Source organism: Falco peregrinus, chromosome 10, assembly GCF_023634155.1.
Source record: "Falco peregrinus isolate bFalPer1 chromosome 10, bFalPer1.pri, whole genome shotgun sequence".
Taxonomy (NCBI): domain Eukaryota; kingdom Metazoa; phylum Chordata; class Aves; order Falconiformes; family Falconidae; genus Falco; species Falco peregrinus.
In genome coordinates, this window is record NC_073730.1 from 824,111 (window position 1) to 841,895 (window position 17,785).

Below are 17,785 nucleotides of genomic sequence, written 5' to 3' on the forward strand. Positions count from 1 at the left end.
AATATGGGGCACTGTTACTTCAATCTATGCTATTAATCTGACATTTTGTTTCTAAATCCAAGCTTCTTCTTTCCTCACCTCGTTGATGACTCAGGTAATTTTTTTTTTTAGTTGTGTTTGTCTATTGAGTTTTACTTGTTTATTTTATGGTAATAACCACATTTCAATTCTACAAAACAAATCCTTAAAAAAAAAAAAAAAAAGAGGAAAAAAAGATCCCTCTAACCAATATCCTCTGCCAGTTTTGTACTTATATTCAGGGAATAAAGCTTATATAACTTCATTTACAGAGTCATTTATCATAACTATTCTATCAGTACCAGTACTCTAGCTTAATTTCAGGCTCAGTGGTAAAATCTAGGTAACTTAACTAAGAACATTTTCATGGAAAAAAAAATTAAAATCTATTGGTCACATTAATGAAGGAAATGAAACCTGCATTACTTAAAAAGCTGATAAAGTTCATGTCCCTTTCAAAGAGGAATTAGAAAGGGTTTTTGCTGAAAGACGGGCTAAAATTTGTACAAAACAAATTCCTGAACTTTAAAGAAAAAAAAAAAGGTCAAAATAAACATGGACTAATGCTGAATGTGTATCAAGTTCATTAATGTATTTCTTGGTTGCATAATGGTTTGGGTTGGTTCCCCAAGTGACATGCCAATGCACCTGTACCTGTGCAGGTTGTTTTGCAGCAACTAGCAGGACAGATCACATTTAGCATCGTCCCAGCGGACTTCAATGAGTTAGGAATCCACTGTATGTTTCCAACACACTCCTGGTGGAAGGAGACTGATGCCTTGCCTACACCTTGAGAACATCAAGACATTGAAATCACCAGTGTGACTTGGCTGAATCCACAAATGTTTTATGAAGACCTAACTCTGTTCTCTTCTCTTGCGATGCCTCTCTGCTGGGTAACGTACTATGTGGTGCCTATGTCATGTCCTTTTCTTCCCCTCTTTGGGATTTACACAGACCAGACAGCAATGATTTCCTGCTGGATGCCCTCAGGATTCACTGCATATTTTGGACATTGCCAGTGGAGAGCAGACAGTCAAGAAAATTCAAGACTTCTATGGGGAAGGGGGTTGTGGCCTTTGGCTACAAGATCTTAATGAGCTTTCCGCTCCTTTTTTCCTTAGCTTTCTACAACAGGAGGTGGGAAGCATAATGAAGGCTAGAATTGTGCATCCCTCCTTGCCAAAGATTTGTCATCCAGTATTTTTAAATTTAGAAACTTGGCTGGCATTTCTTCTACTGCACAAATATAAAGTAAGTGAGGTTAACATAGCATGAAAGAGAAATGTGGGGGAGACCTACTTCTCAATTGTTCTGTTTGAAAACTCATACTTTATTCCATGACAAGCAGTAAGATTCACTGAAAAAGGCATTCTGCATTGAAAGATATTGGGCATTCTTCATTATATGAGAATATTTCTGAATGAAGACTTTCTGTATTGCTTTTTATTTCCTTAAGAAGGCCTCAGACTGTACCAGCTGTCAAAACATATTTACAGTCTTTCCACTGCTGTAAGCCCACTGTAGTGGAATTTGTTTAAGGGTCAAAGATAACATAACTGAAGAGTTTTTGTTTTGGTTTGTTTTTTAAGACACAAGAAGATAGCCATGCATTTTCTGCAAACATAGCTATGCATATATCTGGCCCATTATATAAACATTTGTTAAACTAATTTACAGATACAACTTTTCTGAGTGACTGCTAACCATTTGGTAAACTTTTTTTTTTCTTTTTAAATTTAGTGCTACATTCTGCAGCTTGCTTTTGACTTACCTGCTTTGTTGTCTACAGCCTTTTTTTCCATTTTTTTCCCTCTTAAGATGCTAGTTGAGCCACAAAAGCAAACCCTGTATCTGAAACTGTACTTGCCAAGTTGTTTTTACTTTTACTTATTTAAATTGGGGAAAAAATAAAAATAAACATTTTGGATCAGATTATACATCCATATCTAAGCCAGGAGCTAAGATGAGGTCAGATCAAACTTACCTAAAAGCAAATAAGCAATTACTGAATAACCAATAGAGCATATTTATCACTTGAATCAGTTGCTCAAAATTTGATAGTTAATATATTTTCTGAAATTGCTATTTGGAGGATCCAACCCCCCCCCCCCACCCCCCCCCCCACCCCCATCCTCCAGGAAAGACATCTGGCTAGCACTGAATGGAGTTTAGTGTTTGAACATCCCATCTGGTTTCATCATGTTAACACATGATTCCAAGTCATTCATGAAGTATGAACAATGGATATTGTATTCCATATAGTGCCATGTGGATTTAATTTTTAAGAGATGGTGGTACGGTAGACCTCAACCTTTTAGTTAAAAGTCAAAACATCTCATGTACTGAAACTTATTTCCCATAGCCTCACAAAAGTCTCACATTTTATCCTACTCTAAGAACGACAAGCAATGTCCCCTCTTATACAGCACCATTCCTAATCTTACCTATCATAATACCTATCTTGATAAATCAAGAACACATTTCCTAAACATGGCAGTGAAAAACAACATTAAGACAGATTTTTTCATGAGAATACTCATTATTTTAATCCTCAAATTACTACCAGATTGCTTAAAAATAAATGCAGAAGTTTGCTATGAGGCAAGTGGAAGCTGGGCACCTTTGCCTTCCAGAACTGGTAACTGCCTTTCACTGAGATTAACAAAATCCACAAAGTCTGTCTTGAAAACAAACTGTGAGCAAGCGTTTTCTGCAATAGACCAGCACTAATCTGTCTCAGTGATGCTGAAGGAATGTCTCATTTCTTTCTATCATGTAGAATAAAAATTCAAATTTCAGTTAATAACACTTCTTATTCAAACACTTTTCATATTTATTTCTTCATAAGAATGATTGACCCATTGTCCTGTAACACAGGTATTTTCTGTATTTATTAAGGGATCCCTACTAGAAGCAAATATTCAGTAATTGGCTTGCTATGAGAAGTTAATAAAACTGATCTCAGGCTGAAAAGGAATCATAGAAATTTAAAACATAAGGTATTCAAGTATTTGCTAGCTGTCCTTTAAGCCACCTACTATAATTAGATTGCTTCATTTGAGCACTTGGGAAAGTGAATGGATTTTATCTGCTAGAGCAAGAAGATGTGGAAGTAAATATGGAGATTTGGGAGAGAAACATCTTTTTAGTGGAATGAAGCAGGGCAAACATGCTTTAAAATATACATGATGTGTGTGATCATATAACTTTTAAATCAGATTGCTGAATGTCAGCTCACATTTTATTTTTGGAATTAAATTTCTAAAAGATCTGACTTCACATCAGAAATCCTTGGAACTGGACCAGGAAGAAAGACTAGTTATCGTCAAAACTGTGAAGCCAGAATCAAGAACTGTGTAACAAGACATAGATTTGGCTGACAAGAAAAGAAAAAGAATTCTGTGAAGACTAACAAAGGAGATTAAATTACACAATCCAACTTTTTTTTAAAATTACCACACAGGTCACAGGGTGAAGTCAGTCACAGTGGACGAGAAAAGTGGGTTACATGAAATCAGGATTTTCACACCAACACTTAAACCAAAAGTATTTTAGAGGCTACTGATAACACTTAAAAGACCACTTTGCATTATCTGGAAAATTTGTTTACCTGCTGTGTTGTTTCAGTTGACAAAAAAATCTATCTAGAGGATCAGGACTACTGTATTTGGAAACAGAGGGGGCAAAGGAGGAAGAAATGTGCTCCAGTTTATGGAAGGAGAGTTCCTTGTAGGAGAAACTGGATAAGTCCACAGGAAAGCTAGGTTGAAGGTTAGCTGTATCAGTTCAAGATTTCATTTAAAACTATGGAGATCATATAGACTGTTAAACCAGTGGATTATAAGAATTCAGTATTCTCACCACTAGCTGATAACAGCAGGGAAGCTATTGAAGTACTTAATTCATGGTAAGAACTGCAAAATGCAAGACTGGAATATAGATAATCAAACTTTGTTGTTTTTAATATAGTGTCCTACTATTCCTATCATCTCTAGTGATTAAGTCATTACTATATTAGTGATTATGTTCATTGATGACTACCTTGGCTTTACAGAACAAAGTGAGAATTGTTTGTTTCATTTAGCAATTATATCTATCAACTCTTTTCAAGTAATTCTGGTTGAGTACCTACTCAGCACAGATTTATGCAAGCTATAACAGACGGCCTGTGTCAGAAAGTCTTCAAAGACTACTCGTCTAATTCAAGTACTCTGTCTAGAAGGGCATTGCTTTTGGGTGCTCAAAACCTATTCATTCAGTTGCTTACGCTGGCAGGCAGTCTCCAAAATACACAATACTTTTATGTGTGTAATTACTAATACAGAAAATGGTAGGTACCTCCCTCCATCTTACATAACACCTGAATTACTACAAGCCCTTGCCGTGCACTAAACAGAAAAAGAGACACTCCTAAACTGAGTCTGCCTGAAAGCACTTTTAAAAGATTTTAGTTTTCCGTGGCCTTAAGGCATGAAAAGCTTGCAAGATACTTGCTTAAAAAACCTAAAGAAATCCTGTCTTCTAGAATTTAGGCAGTTCGTTAAATCTTGTTGGTTCCTTATAAACATTTTGTACAACTTTACTTTTTATAGTGGAAATGTTTGATTTCTCAGACAAGTTCTAGAGTTATAGTTGTTTCTGCTCATGATTGGTTTCACTTCAGGTGTAGCAAGAGTTTCCAAAGGAGATAGAATTCAATGAAATACTTTACTGCAAATTAGACCATACTGGCCCAGCTAGACAACACAAACTTGGTGCCAAGTGATTCTCTACAAGATTAGCAATATGTCCATTCAAAATTTCAGTGACAGAGTGCCTGATAGAACTCTTGTTACTACATCAGTTGTTCTCTTATTTGTGAAAAAAATGTGGGATATTACTTAATGGTAATTCTTTAATTCTTGAATGGAGTAAGGAATATTTTCTAGAAGTTAGTATTCAATTATCTTGCTCTTACATATGATGTGCAACATTATAAAAAATAAATGCCTTCACAATTTTATTCTGGAGGGGGGAAGAGCATCTCATCAGTTTAAGTCTCACCACTTAGTAAAGAGTAGCTTTATTGAATGTATCTACTGTTGCTGGCTATCTACGTAGAGCTACCAACATTAACTGAAACTAATGGGCAGTCCTAAAATGCAGTCTTGCAAGGGCAGCCTGAGTTCCAACTTAGATTTGATTATTTTTAACTCATGGCTAGCCTTATGAAGGCTCTAAGTGCATTATGATCCAAATAATTAAATTCAAATTTAAATCTTTTCTCCCTTCACTAATGTAACTAAGATATTTGTGCACTGCAGTAATTTGAAATCTCAGTCTCTTCCTCTTGCTAATACAATCTTGTTCTCCACATATAAATGGCAAGCTGCCAATTAGGGAAGTACACATGCTGCAATGCAAAGGAAAATAAGTAGATATGTCTGTATGTATTAACTACCAGTCAGTATTGTGTAGTGCAGCTGGAGTGAAAAACACTCCAAAAAAAGTTAATGACAACTCCAGTCTTTATTATTATCAGTGAAAGCTTTTGCAAGCTAGAGTTACATTCCTCACTGCATCTTATTTCTTAAGTCTTACTTTGTTTTTCTTCTTTCACTGGTTCAAACCCTTGAAAATAAAGTTCTGTCAAAGCTATTAAAACAACAACAAAACATTATAACAAGGCTATTCATCAAAGTATAGAACAACAGAATTCTCTTCATTCATTCCATTACCTCTATGGGTGAGCCTTTTAGTTGCTTTTAGCCACAGGTAGAACAATTCCAACACAGACGCTAGATTTTCATTAAAATATCTAATGAACAAAACTTACTAGGATTGATTGAAACATTTTTATAAAGCTTCCTTTTCTCCTTGAGGGAAGGAAAGAGCAAGTTACTGGTGAAGCCAGCAGGAGACCCAGGTGCCTCTGGGTTCCTGTTCCAGATTCAGAGGGATGTGATATGAGAAACTCCTCTTCGCTTATTCCTTAACTGCCAGACTGTGGGAAGGTATATTAAGATTATTTCCCTTTACTTATTCCACTACAAAACAAAGCAAATCGAGAGTACTTTGGACACTGCTACACAGTAACAAAGAAATTTAGGCAATTCCATATGGTATATCATACACACAGTTTTATATCACTCTCAAAACCTGGCAGTAGTAATCCAGATCAGGATACTGATGATAACACATGAAGCTAAAAAAACTAAAACCCTTGTATGTTCTCACTATCTGTATTTTCTGTCCAGGTACTGTATCTTGACTACCTACAAGGTCACCATGTTTGCTTAGCCTGCTAAAATAAAAAGAATAACCATAATTATATTTTATTTATCATCCTTTCTAGTCAAGAACGGGAGACTTAGCATAACTACATGTTGTGGACTCTAATCTCCTCGTGTCTGTTGCATCCTCTCCTCATGAAATGCTTGGCATCTTCTTGTGCCACACTACTCAGCATAAGCTGCTTTACTGTAATTCATAGACCACTTATGTACAGGACCATTGCCATTTTTCATTTGCAAAAGCAACTATATGAAGTGATAGAACTTTCAAAAATGGAAAAAAGGTGTCCTACTTTTAACTTAACAGAAAGTGGCATTTCATCTTATAGCCTTGCCATTGTACTTGTTAGTAATGGGATGCGACGTGTCATGTAGGTTGAAGTAAATTTGTTTCCCTCAAGGATCAAGTGCCATTTCTCACCAAAAACATAAGATTTCACTTCATGTCTGACTCGTAATTCACAAGTAGTGCATTCTTTGAATATAAGCTTTTCTGTCAAGCTGGAAGATGGAGATTCATCAAGTTAAACTTCATGTGGAGTTGTACTATTTTTAAAGAAAACTCCTTCAGAAAACACTTCTAAGAATTAAAAGGGAATTTATAGTTAAAAACAGACACATTGACTCCGAAATAGCTGTTTCCTATCCAGCAGCAAATTGACTGTTTTAGACAGATCTTTTCATTCTTCCTAAATTCCACTGAAATTTAATATAGAACAGAACTAGTTTTGAACTCAAAGTTTTGTGGTCTGGAAAAAGTGAGGTTTTTTGCTTACCTGTGGTCATAAAATATTTATCAGTTTGCCAGTTGTTTTTTTTTTTTAAAAAAAAAAAAGAGCAATGAATGGTATACAGTGATTCATTTCTATATGTGAAGGACTTTATATAAATTAGCAATCTAGCATTCAGTGGTCACATGTATTCAACATATTGAGTCATATTACTTTATCTCACCTTCATAAAGCATAACAACAACGTGGCCTCCCACTAAGTTATTTAGTGTTTGGTGTAATGGGCCAGAAGTATTTCAAAGTTGCTTGACATAATTAACCATCCAAGACAGAACTACAAGCACAATTTGTGGGGAACTTTTGCAAGAAATCCCAAGTGCAACAGTACCTACTGCATAATTTCTACTAAAAAGCTTTTAGTCCATTTTGGACAAGTGCAACTACTTACATCAAATATCCAGTAACACCATTTAATAAAACATATAAATACCCTAACCAGTTCTCTATTTAAAATATTTTTTTTTTCCTGCCAGATTCTACCACCACATAATAGGCGACACCTAGAACAAATCAGACAAGACTAAGGTCTTCTCAGCCTCCAATTATGACCAGAACTAAGCAAACATGTAGTTGATAAAGGGCACTCAATAACCTTTTCCTGGGCCTTTGAAACCTTCATCATCATGTTATAGATAACAAGGCTTAAGAAGTGCTACCCTTGTTGAAAAGCATCTTCAACAAGTACCAAAATTATGGCAGGTTGCCATTTTCCAAGTCATGGAACTGTACTGTTTGGATGTCAGGCATTCCAGGGAACTTCTCACAGAGCAACCCCCCTGGTTTCACAGGAATTCAGCAGAATCATCTAACTATAACCACAGCTTCACCTCTGTTTTAAATCTTTTGAGGGGGCTAGGTATACACTTGAAAAAGAGAAGAAAAATAAGGGGGGAGGGGGAGATGCTTGAGGCTATCTGTAAAGATTGATCTGTTTGAGGTGTGGAATGAAGAAAACATTCTAGTAAGTACAAAACGTATATGTAATTCTGAGCTACCTTAATTTTTGAGACAAACCCCTTAAGATATTTCTCACTATTGATTATGTACTAGATCTGCTTTTATTGGTTTTTAACACTAGAAAGTTGCTTCAAAAAATAAAAAAAATGCTGGTTGTTCATTAGAGTATCACAAAAAAAGAATATTGTCCAACAAAAGATATAATTATTTCTTTACAAAGACAAACCCCATTAAAAGAGTGGTATGCAAATTTTTAACAAATATATGTCTTCCCCTATCAAGTGCAAGCCAAGCATATGGCACTGTGTTTGGGAATAAAAGGTGATTAACTGAAAATTTCCCCTCGGCTCAAATTTGATTTGATGGGTTAGATACCTCCAGATCAAGAAAACACCAACAAACAAACAAACCAAAAAAGAGAAATTTGTAATACTTGGATACACTTTACTTTTTATATACTTGAAATCTTCCTGGTAATTTAGGTTGTTGATTTTTTTTAATGACATGCATTTTTATAGAAGGTTCTATATGCATTTTAAGGCAGAAGGTTTAGTAAATGAATTTTAAAGAAAGAATCACTAAAGAGATATATAATTACACATTTAAGAGGAAAAATGCTATTAAGAATCAATCAAAGTAACAAAAGGAACAAAGAGCAGGTCTCAGTCCATCAAGTACTACCTGTGTTTGCAGAGAACAACTTTGTCTAGAAGTGCGCAAACCACCAAGTCATAGCACTGCTGCAGTGTCAGAACTCTCATGAGGTACAATGTTTTTGCTAGATACAGAATTATCTAAACTTTTTTTTTTTTTTTTTTTTTTTAGTTAAAAGAACTAAAATGACCTATTAAAACCTCTTCAATGAGCCAATGTCACTACAGCAGACTATAGTATCTGCAGCAGCAGTAACATTTCCCAGGGCATGTGCTGTTCTGCCACCATTATCAGAGCAGCTTGTGATACAGGAACAGAACCAAAGGCCAAATTATTTCAACCAACCCAAACTCAGTTTACAACAACATATGCTCCCATGAGTTTTTGTTCCTCTCCCAGCTACAACCTTATTGCAGGTGATAAGCAGATTCAAGTTCTGAAAGTGAAACAAGATGGAGAAAGAACACAGAAAAGTATTTCATCTCCCACTTTGAAGGCATGGAGCATTTACATGGCAATGTCTATATATGCTAATTTAATTAGTAAAATGAAGGTATTATATACCATACCACTCAAAACCAAGACTCACTGCATGCACCAGAATATCATGTGACATACTGTGAAGGAAATTATTTAACAAAAATTTCTTCTTGAATGTTATGATTTATGTACTCATGAAACAAGTTCACCATATCGCTCCCACTTCCTACACTAACTTTACTCAAGGAAAAAGTACTGTGCAGAGCTTAGCAAAAATTGTAAAAGTCTGTGGTTTCCTTATTTAACAAAACTCCCTTCCTATATCATAAATGAAGGCTTCTGCTACACGTATGTCAAGTATACAAGCTAATAAAAGATGAGAAATTTCAAGAAAGAAGAAAGTGCTTACAAAAGAGAATAGAACTTTCTGTTTGTGACAATGGAAAATTATCCCCATTCAGGAAAAAAAAAAAAAAGAGCAGTGGAAGGGGAAAGTATCCTTGACCTTTATTTTGACTCCCCTAGATGCTTTACTATAAAAAACAAAAAAACCAAACAAAAAGCACTTATTTAACTGTTCACATTATATTTAGGTTACCTGGGAGAAATCAGGCTTCAGCAAAGAAGCAGCTCAAGGCAGTTATACAAACGTTCATGTGAACATTTAAGCAAACAAAACTCCAGTTTCATCATCACATATTTCCATCTCTTGGGTTTTTTAAAAAAATACAGGTAGTTGTGTTTAAAGGAGTAAGAACATCGTACACATTGATTTGATGAGTCTGAGCTTAAACTAGGACATCAAGAAATAATAGCAGCAGCAGGTATTCCCTTACTCCTCTGCTGCCAAAAAAGGTGTAATTCCTTACTACACCTTGTTACATCCTACTCTGATTGACAGTGGTACATGTCAGTTTGAGTCTTTGAGGGTTGAAATGGGTACTGCAAGAAATTTTACTTTTGTTTTCAAATTATTGTTGTATGTAAAGCAAAAGTCTTCCCTTCCAGAAGCAGCATTCGGTGTATTGCTATTTCTCTTTTTTTGACACTACTACTGACTGTCATGGTAGAGGGCACACAGTGGACTCGCAGGGCATTGCCCCTCTTTCTGAACCCCTTGCTAGGATATACGATAGAGAAAGACTTCAGAGAGACAGGATTCTTCTCCACTCTATAGCATCAGCCAGCTCTTTCTGCTAAAATAAATGCAGCAATAAGTGCCTGCCACTTTACAGAAAATAGTATTTTTTCCAAAATCTTTTAATGTTAGCAGGTATCTTCTGTTCCATATTTTACAGACACAAAACCAAAAGTTTAAAGTACTTTTTAAACTGAGTGTCTAAAGTGAACACCTTTGAAAATTAAATGTCTGAGCTCACATATCCCATTGGCAATCCATAGTTTTTATTACCTGCTGGTAGCCCAGAACATTTTCTTTTTCGCTGCTTACTGGCAGCCTGGAGTGCTCTTGCATGCAGTAGGGTGAACTTTCTAAAAGCTGGGCAATATTAGTCATGGTAAAAGCAATATTTCAGGCAAATTCTTTAAGTCATAACCCACCTGCATGCATCTACTTTCACACATTCACAGTAATTTGCAATGTTTTCACCTATACAATCATTATTTCATTTTAAAGGATGGTATGGGAATATCGTCTTTAAATTCTGTGGCAAAATTAGAGTATTGTTTAAAAGAAATAAGCAGAGCTTCCCAGCTTCTGTGAATTACAGGGATTTGCAAAAGACTTCCTACCCTAACGTGAAGCACTATAAAAATAAACCCTTAGAATACTTAAATAATATTCTGGAATGTAATTAGAAACTTTAATAGTTGAAGTTTAATGGAAAAGCATTCTCCTTCACTTTAGTTTGGTTTCTTATAAAGAGCCTACAGCTGAATCAGAAATAACTTCTATTTGCCTATGAGTAAATTAGACATATCAAAGATATTTTAAAATGGTGGAAAAGGAATGCATCAGGTCCAATCACAAACACCCACACAGGAAGATATGCTCAAAGTAATTAAAAACCCTAGAGGAAAAAAAGAAAGTTTGTGTTAAAAGGCGTGGTATAATTGGGGTACCTACAGCTATATTGAACCTTTTAACTTTAACAGAGTGGACTCTGGAAACCCTATAAAACCCAGCTTTCCTTTTTTTGGAAAGAGGCACAAGGTGATAGATACTTCCAATACCACACAAAATAAACAGGAAATCTAGATAATATCCTGCAAGCTGCTAGTTATCAAGACAATTTCACTTGGAAACTACGTACCTGTAAGGTTTAAGATAACAGAATTCTACCAATATTCAGTCCTGTTAGGACTGTAGTTTTTCATCCTAGTGTCTCTTAGGTTAAACTAGGTCTGTATAGGTAAAATGCATGTCAAAAGTGAAAATTCTCACTGGGATGTACAATTGAAGATGCTCAAGTTGTTTATTAAGAAGTCTTGTATATTGTTTTCTTTTTAATCAGAGATTTAGGATTAGAAATTTCTGTTATGTATAGTATATACACAATTGATTTTCAAGACTCCCAAATAAATCAAAAATTCACATACTTGTCCTCAGAGCTTTGCTGCGTAATGGAACTTTTTTTGTGGTAAAGAAAATGCACCTTGTCCACAATAAAGTCCCCTCAGGAATTGACTAGTTATTACAGTTCTGAGATAGGGGGGAAAAAAAACACTCGACATAATACCTTATAGTTAACCTGAAAGCACATCTTCAACAGTTGTCTTTTTGACTTTTTCCTATTATAATAGCCATTTGAAGTGACATCTGAGATATTTATTTGCACTAAGAACCCAAGCACTTGTGTCACGTAGTACCATGTTCCACAGGCTGTCTCATTTAAAAGCTGTAAGTCTAGCCGGATAGTGGCATGTATGATTCCAGGTGACAGAACTCAGTACTTAGTGGGGGAGGAAATGCATTCAGAAAATAGCAAAAGTCCAGCTATGAACTAAGGAAACATAATCTGATTGAGTTGAATGGAAAAAGCCTATGCTTAAAGTTAGGTACCCTGTGCTCAAATCTCTCATTTAATCCGTCACCCATAAAAGAATATCTGTCAGTAAATGTTTTAACCTGACAAAGTATTCTAAATACTGTGTCTTCTCTTTGGATGTAGCCTGTTGCTTTCATTGTATTAGCTACATTCAGTGGAAAAATTAAACAAAGTTATGAGATACAATGTTGGGACGTCTTTGAATTTACTGATTCCTCCCAAAATGTCTTATGGACAGACCATTTATTATTCATCGCCATGCTCCTGCACAGCAATGTCTGTTAGTCTTCTAGAATGTACAGAAAAGGAAAACCATTAGCTTTACAAACAGGCTTGTTTGGGCCTATCTTGTAATTTTTAGTAGATGAGCTGTTGGGTTTTCTACAGGGGAAAAGAAATTAATTCTTATAGTTAACTGTAACTTGAGCAGCTAAAGTAGGAATTTACTGTCCAGTGTATCTAAGAATCAGTGAAACAAATTCACTTTTCTTCCCTTTTCAAGGTCAGCACTAAGATGACATACAGTCTGTATTACACAGTTCTATCATATAGTGAACATGCCAAACAATGAACCCGTAATTCAACAACCTGACATAAGGCCCAGCGCAAACACGGTGTTAAATGTGCTTTCCAGTGCTTCTGAATATTGCATTCAGTCACTGCTCCCTTGGAAAACAACTGCCCCCCCCCAACCACACACACAGAAACCTCCTCCTTTTCCTCCCCTTCAACCTCCCCCTCGCAACATAACCCAAACCCCAAAGTCCTAAGTACAGCAGGCAAGGGCAAGGGGGATTTTTTTGTCATTGCAACGTGGAGTTACTGCAGTGACCTTAACAGCTCAGTGAAATGAATAGCACTGTTCTGGTTTTACACCGGTACAGAAGAGATGAGGATCTAACTCCCCTTTTGTTGTTTAACTGATTTTAACAAGAGGAACTGGGGGGGGGGGGGGGGGAAGGGTTTCCAACTACTTTCTGAAAAAGTATCTCCTGAAGGGAAAATACAGTCTTCAAAAAGGAAGAAAAGAAAAGCTTTTCCTTAAGTTTCTTTTCATTTCTTATCTTCCTAAAGTACATATATACAGTTTGTTCCAGGAAACGTCTGAAATGCCTTCTGGTAGCTTTTAAATAAACATGAAAATCTTTTGAGTTCAAAGAGTTTTAAATAATGATGGGGGGGAAGAGTTCTTGAACTATAACACAGATGTAAACAAAGGTCAGGAATCACTCTTAATGACTAAAATGCACGATCATTACTTTCAGACTTTTAAGCCGCTATCACATAACTGAATTAGACTTTAGCAAAGCTCTAATGCGCTTTCACAGCAATCTTTTCCTGTACACTAAAACCAACAGACCTCGGCTACTTTTCTCAGCTAGGAGCTAATGTTTCTGGATACATGTTACTGTTGCAGTTTCATTTGTCAGTAAAGCCTTATTTACTTGCTTCCTGTTATTAATTATGGGAAACAGGATCTCTTCAAACTGTAGGAGAGGCTCTTTTAACTCCTGTCTAGACTTTTCAAGACAAAATATTGATGAGCCCTTTAATGTTTGTGCAGAGACACAAACTGAGCAAAAAACCCCTTCGTTACCTCATACAGCTTAGACTCCTTATCTTGCATTCACAAAAAAAAAAAAAAAATCCTTTAAATCACTCGGGCTCACATCCTTATTGTTAGTCACTGAAGTAAGGTTTTCTTTCATAGTTGGATACTTTCTTCATCTGTCACACTGATTAATTAACAGCTCACAGTATGAGCCCAGAGCTTAAATAGCCTGCTGAAACGAGGAGGAGAGATCAACATTAATATTCCATAAAAAGCTGAAGAGGAAAAATGCTTTCTTTAATATGAAGGAATCTGTCTTCCAATAAAAAAAACCCAAGAACTAATTTCTGTTTGGTTACATTACACATAGAGATGAAAGCACACGGCCTATGAAGGAGGGTTACAGTGAAAGATTAGGACAAAAGTTGGAGAAGACTTTAAATGCTTTAAATCAAGCTCTTGGTTAGAAACAACCAGGTCTTGAACACCAGTGAAATAATTTTCATCATTGTTAAATCTGTTTATCAACTCACAAAAGATAAGTCTATAAGCACAGTACCATTGCCTGTACAGATGTATGTGAGGAAAAGGCATGCGATTGCATGAAGTGGAGAGCAGCTAAAACCTTAAACCTAAAGCCGTTTTTAGCCAAAACATTGTAGTTTCTCCCCCCCCACACACACACCCCTTTCCCAAACTGTTACAGTCCAGCAATTATTTCAAGAGGTTGACTTTCAAAAGCTACAAGCTCTTCCCCCTTTTTAAGCCCCTACAGTACTGCTGAGTGGACAAAAATTACAGATGCAAGAAAAGCTGACAAATGAGTGCAAGGCCCCTCCTCTCCAGTGCCTCGACAGTCGGAGCTCCTGCCAAAACATGCCTGAGAGCTACTGAGGAGACAAAGACACAAAGATTCCATTTTCTCAGGGAAAGTAGATTTCATGTAGAAACTACCCGGCCGGGAGAAGAATAGCATGCTGGCACGTGTGTTGTTTCAAAAGCAGAGCAGGAATGAATGTTTTAAGAAAAAAATGAAATCGAATTTGATTATTCAGTAATCTCAACAGATGCTTTTTAACACACAGCTCTTTTTAAACTGCAAAGTACTGGGGGGGATGGGGGGGGGGGGGGGGAACGGAACAGGGGGGCTCCCGTAAAGCTGGAAAAACATTTTCAGTCATGGAGAACCTTCAGTCCAACATGATCCAAGCTAAGGGTTCACTGCTAGAGCTCTAAATCATCTCCTGATAATATTGTAGTGCACATACAACTCAAACAAAGTAAATCCAGCTTTTTTTCAGCTCAAATTTGTTTGAATGTGTTTACTATTAAAAGATTCTTCCCCCAAGGTGTCATTAATAAATTGCAACGAGTTTAAAACCCTGGCACCTAAGCACTTCCAAGTTTGCAAGCTTTTCATAGCAAGTTTACTACTTTTGGCTTGTTACAATGTCGTGACTGGCCCTCATCAGTGAGCTGGAACGGGTCTGTCCAAGAGCAGGGAGATCAGCAGTGAGGTGAATGCAGGCAAGCAGAGCAGGAAAAAAAAACCAAGAACATGATTTCTCTTTGAAACAAGTCAGAAAGTTGGGAAAAGGTTCAACTGATGGTGGGAAGATTTGGGACAATCCCAGTTTCTCATTAATTTAATAATAAAAAGGACATTTATAACAACAGTATATAAGATTAAAAATTATTGATTATTTTAAGTGTTATTCCAATCCATTTAGACCCAGTGGTGAAAGTCTGTTAAAAATAACACAACCTCCAGACTGAGAATATGGGAAGTAGAGGTGTAAAACACAGGCTTAGTCATCAGTAAGGTTTTCAAAATGCTCCCAGCTCTGATAATTACTGCTCACCAGCATGTAGCTGTCTTACAAACTCTGCTTATAAAAGCCTTTTTTTTTTTTTTTTTTTTTCTTGTATGTGAAGCTGCCTTTACCTATCTGGTAACAGAGCTACCTAAATTCAGCCAAAGTCTTCATTCTTTCAGCAGAAACACTTATGTTTTATAAACAGAACACAGAAAACATTACGCAATAAAAACCTGAAAATGTTATTAATGCCCTGAATTGACAGGTTTGGGATTGAGGATAAAACACAACTACTGAGAGCCCTCTACAAGAGAGCTGCCAGGGCCCCCTGCCCTGCAGAGACCCCGCAGGCAATGAGCCCGGCTCGCTCCCCTCGCCCTCGTGTGCCCCCTCCCTCGGCCCAGCCGCACACCATAGCATCCCCCCTGCCTACCCAGACTCAGGCCACAAGGACAAGGACGTGGCACGGATTCTCAGTCTGAACCCATGCGCTGCCTCACAGCCCTCGCTCTTCCCCGCTGTCTGCTCCTGAAGACAGGCTTAAGAAAAAAAGGGCAGTTAATCCTTTGACTAACTAATAAAACCACTTCAGATCATCAAAACCGAATCTTATACAGGGACTGGGATAGTCAAGAACAATATATGAAAAAAACAGAGATTGCGCTGAGAAACAACCCTTATTACATCTGAGGTGAAGGACAGGGAGCATAAGAACAAACCTTGAACATTACACGTTAGTTACAAGCTTACATTTATTTTTCATTAATGTTCACATCCCTTTGTCTGATCCCACTATCCTTCCACTTGCTAAGTCTAGGCATTTCCTAAGTCTTCATAGCCAGACAGTATCTAAATGCTTTTTGTTCTTTTTAATGCATTTTACCATCCATCACTCAAACCTTCCTCATCTCACATTGCTGCTGCCACAAAATCCTCTTATCTGCTCTGATAAAATGCCACCCTCCTCATGCACAGCTATTCCCATTTGGTCTCTCTTCCCAACCAGACCAAACCACCATCACAATTTCATTTCATTAGTACAAAAAGATTCTAAATGTTGGGTCACTACATGTACTAGATGTGAAAAAGTCTGCATGTACCAGTTTAATCCTCTTATGGATACATTTCCCCTGCCCCCCCTTCAAATTCTCATAAAGGGGATCCCAACCTCTTCCTGAACTCCACTCGCAGAAAGCAGAACTGCTTCACATTAACATATAGCTCAAGAGTGATTTGATTGACTGATTTCCAGAAATACTGCAAGAGAAGATGACTTAGTTCTGGAAGGACTACTAACAGCAGAGCTATACTGAAAAGAAAAGAAGGACTGCAATTACTGACTAGGTGAGAGACAGAGAACAGAGAATGAAACAAGAAACAAGATTTATGAATAAGGAGTTATAAACATGCTTTCTCTTATGCAGCTGGTAAACTCATTCTTCAGACTACCATTACAAAGGAATCTTTTGAGAAAAAACAAGTCATATCAGATTGTAGAAACACTGCAGCAGTTGAAAAACATTATCACTTGGTTTCTTTTATATAGCAGCCTGTTCCCTCACTCAGCTAACACTATTCCTATTTGAATGCTTTTAAAGATTACTTGAAGATAAAATCCTAGAATTCTTTCAACCCATAAAAACTGTTGAAAGTCAAAATGAAATCTTGCATCCTTGTCTAATGCCTGTCATTTCAACAGAGTTCATTTGAATGACTGCATGTCCAGGCAATATGTGGCACAGGGCTTGGAAAGAAAGGAGACTTATGTTTTACTTGGCATTAGTACAGCATAAGTCTTTAGCATAAAATTTATTAGCATTAATGGGCATTATGTAATTAAAGCATTGTGCTTTAATTCCCTGGGGGGCAGTGGGGGGTGGGGGGTGGTTCATGTCTTATAAAACAGACAAATAACAAATGTGAGATTTTTCAAAGCTATTTGAAGAATTCAAACTTGCATGTTCCTCCATTAATCGAAATGGAGAAGGTGTAGCTAAACAAGATGGATCCAAAATTCTCAAAATGTCTTCCATGAAACTGCATAAAAGTTAATACTACAGACCAGTCTTTTTAAGCATATGCTATATAATTACAGCATTTTGCAGACCGCAAGCTCTTCAAAAAGTAATTAGACTTGAAAAGCATAGATCTGAAAATATTTCTTTTTAGATGTAATATACCATACTTACTTGATACTAGACTTATTTACATGAGTTCCATTTAATAAAGTAGC

General features: G+C 36.6%; 2 long non-coding RNA genes across 17 annotated transcripts in view; one reads left to right on the forward strand and one right to left on the reverse strand.

The window, feature by feature from the left end:
* LOC114013453 (uncharacterized) overlaps positions 1 to 17,785 on the reverse strand; it is a 229,115-nt gene that overhangs the window by 204,743 nt on the left and 6,587 nt on the right. The gene's annotated exons all lie outside the window — the stretch shown is intronic.
* The window catches only part of LOC114013448 (uncharacterized), a 64,564-nt gene that overhangs the window by 11,952 nt on the left and 34,827 nt on the right, over positions 1 to 17,785 (forward strand). The gene's annotated exons all lie outside the window — the stretch shown is intronic.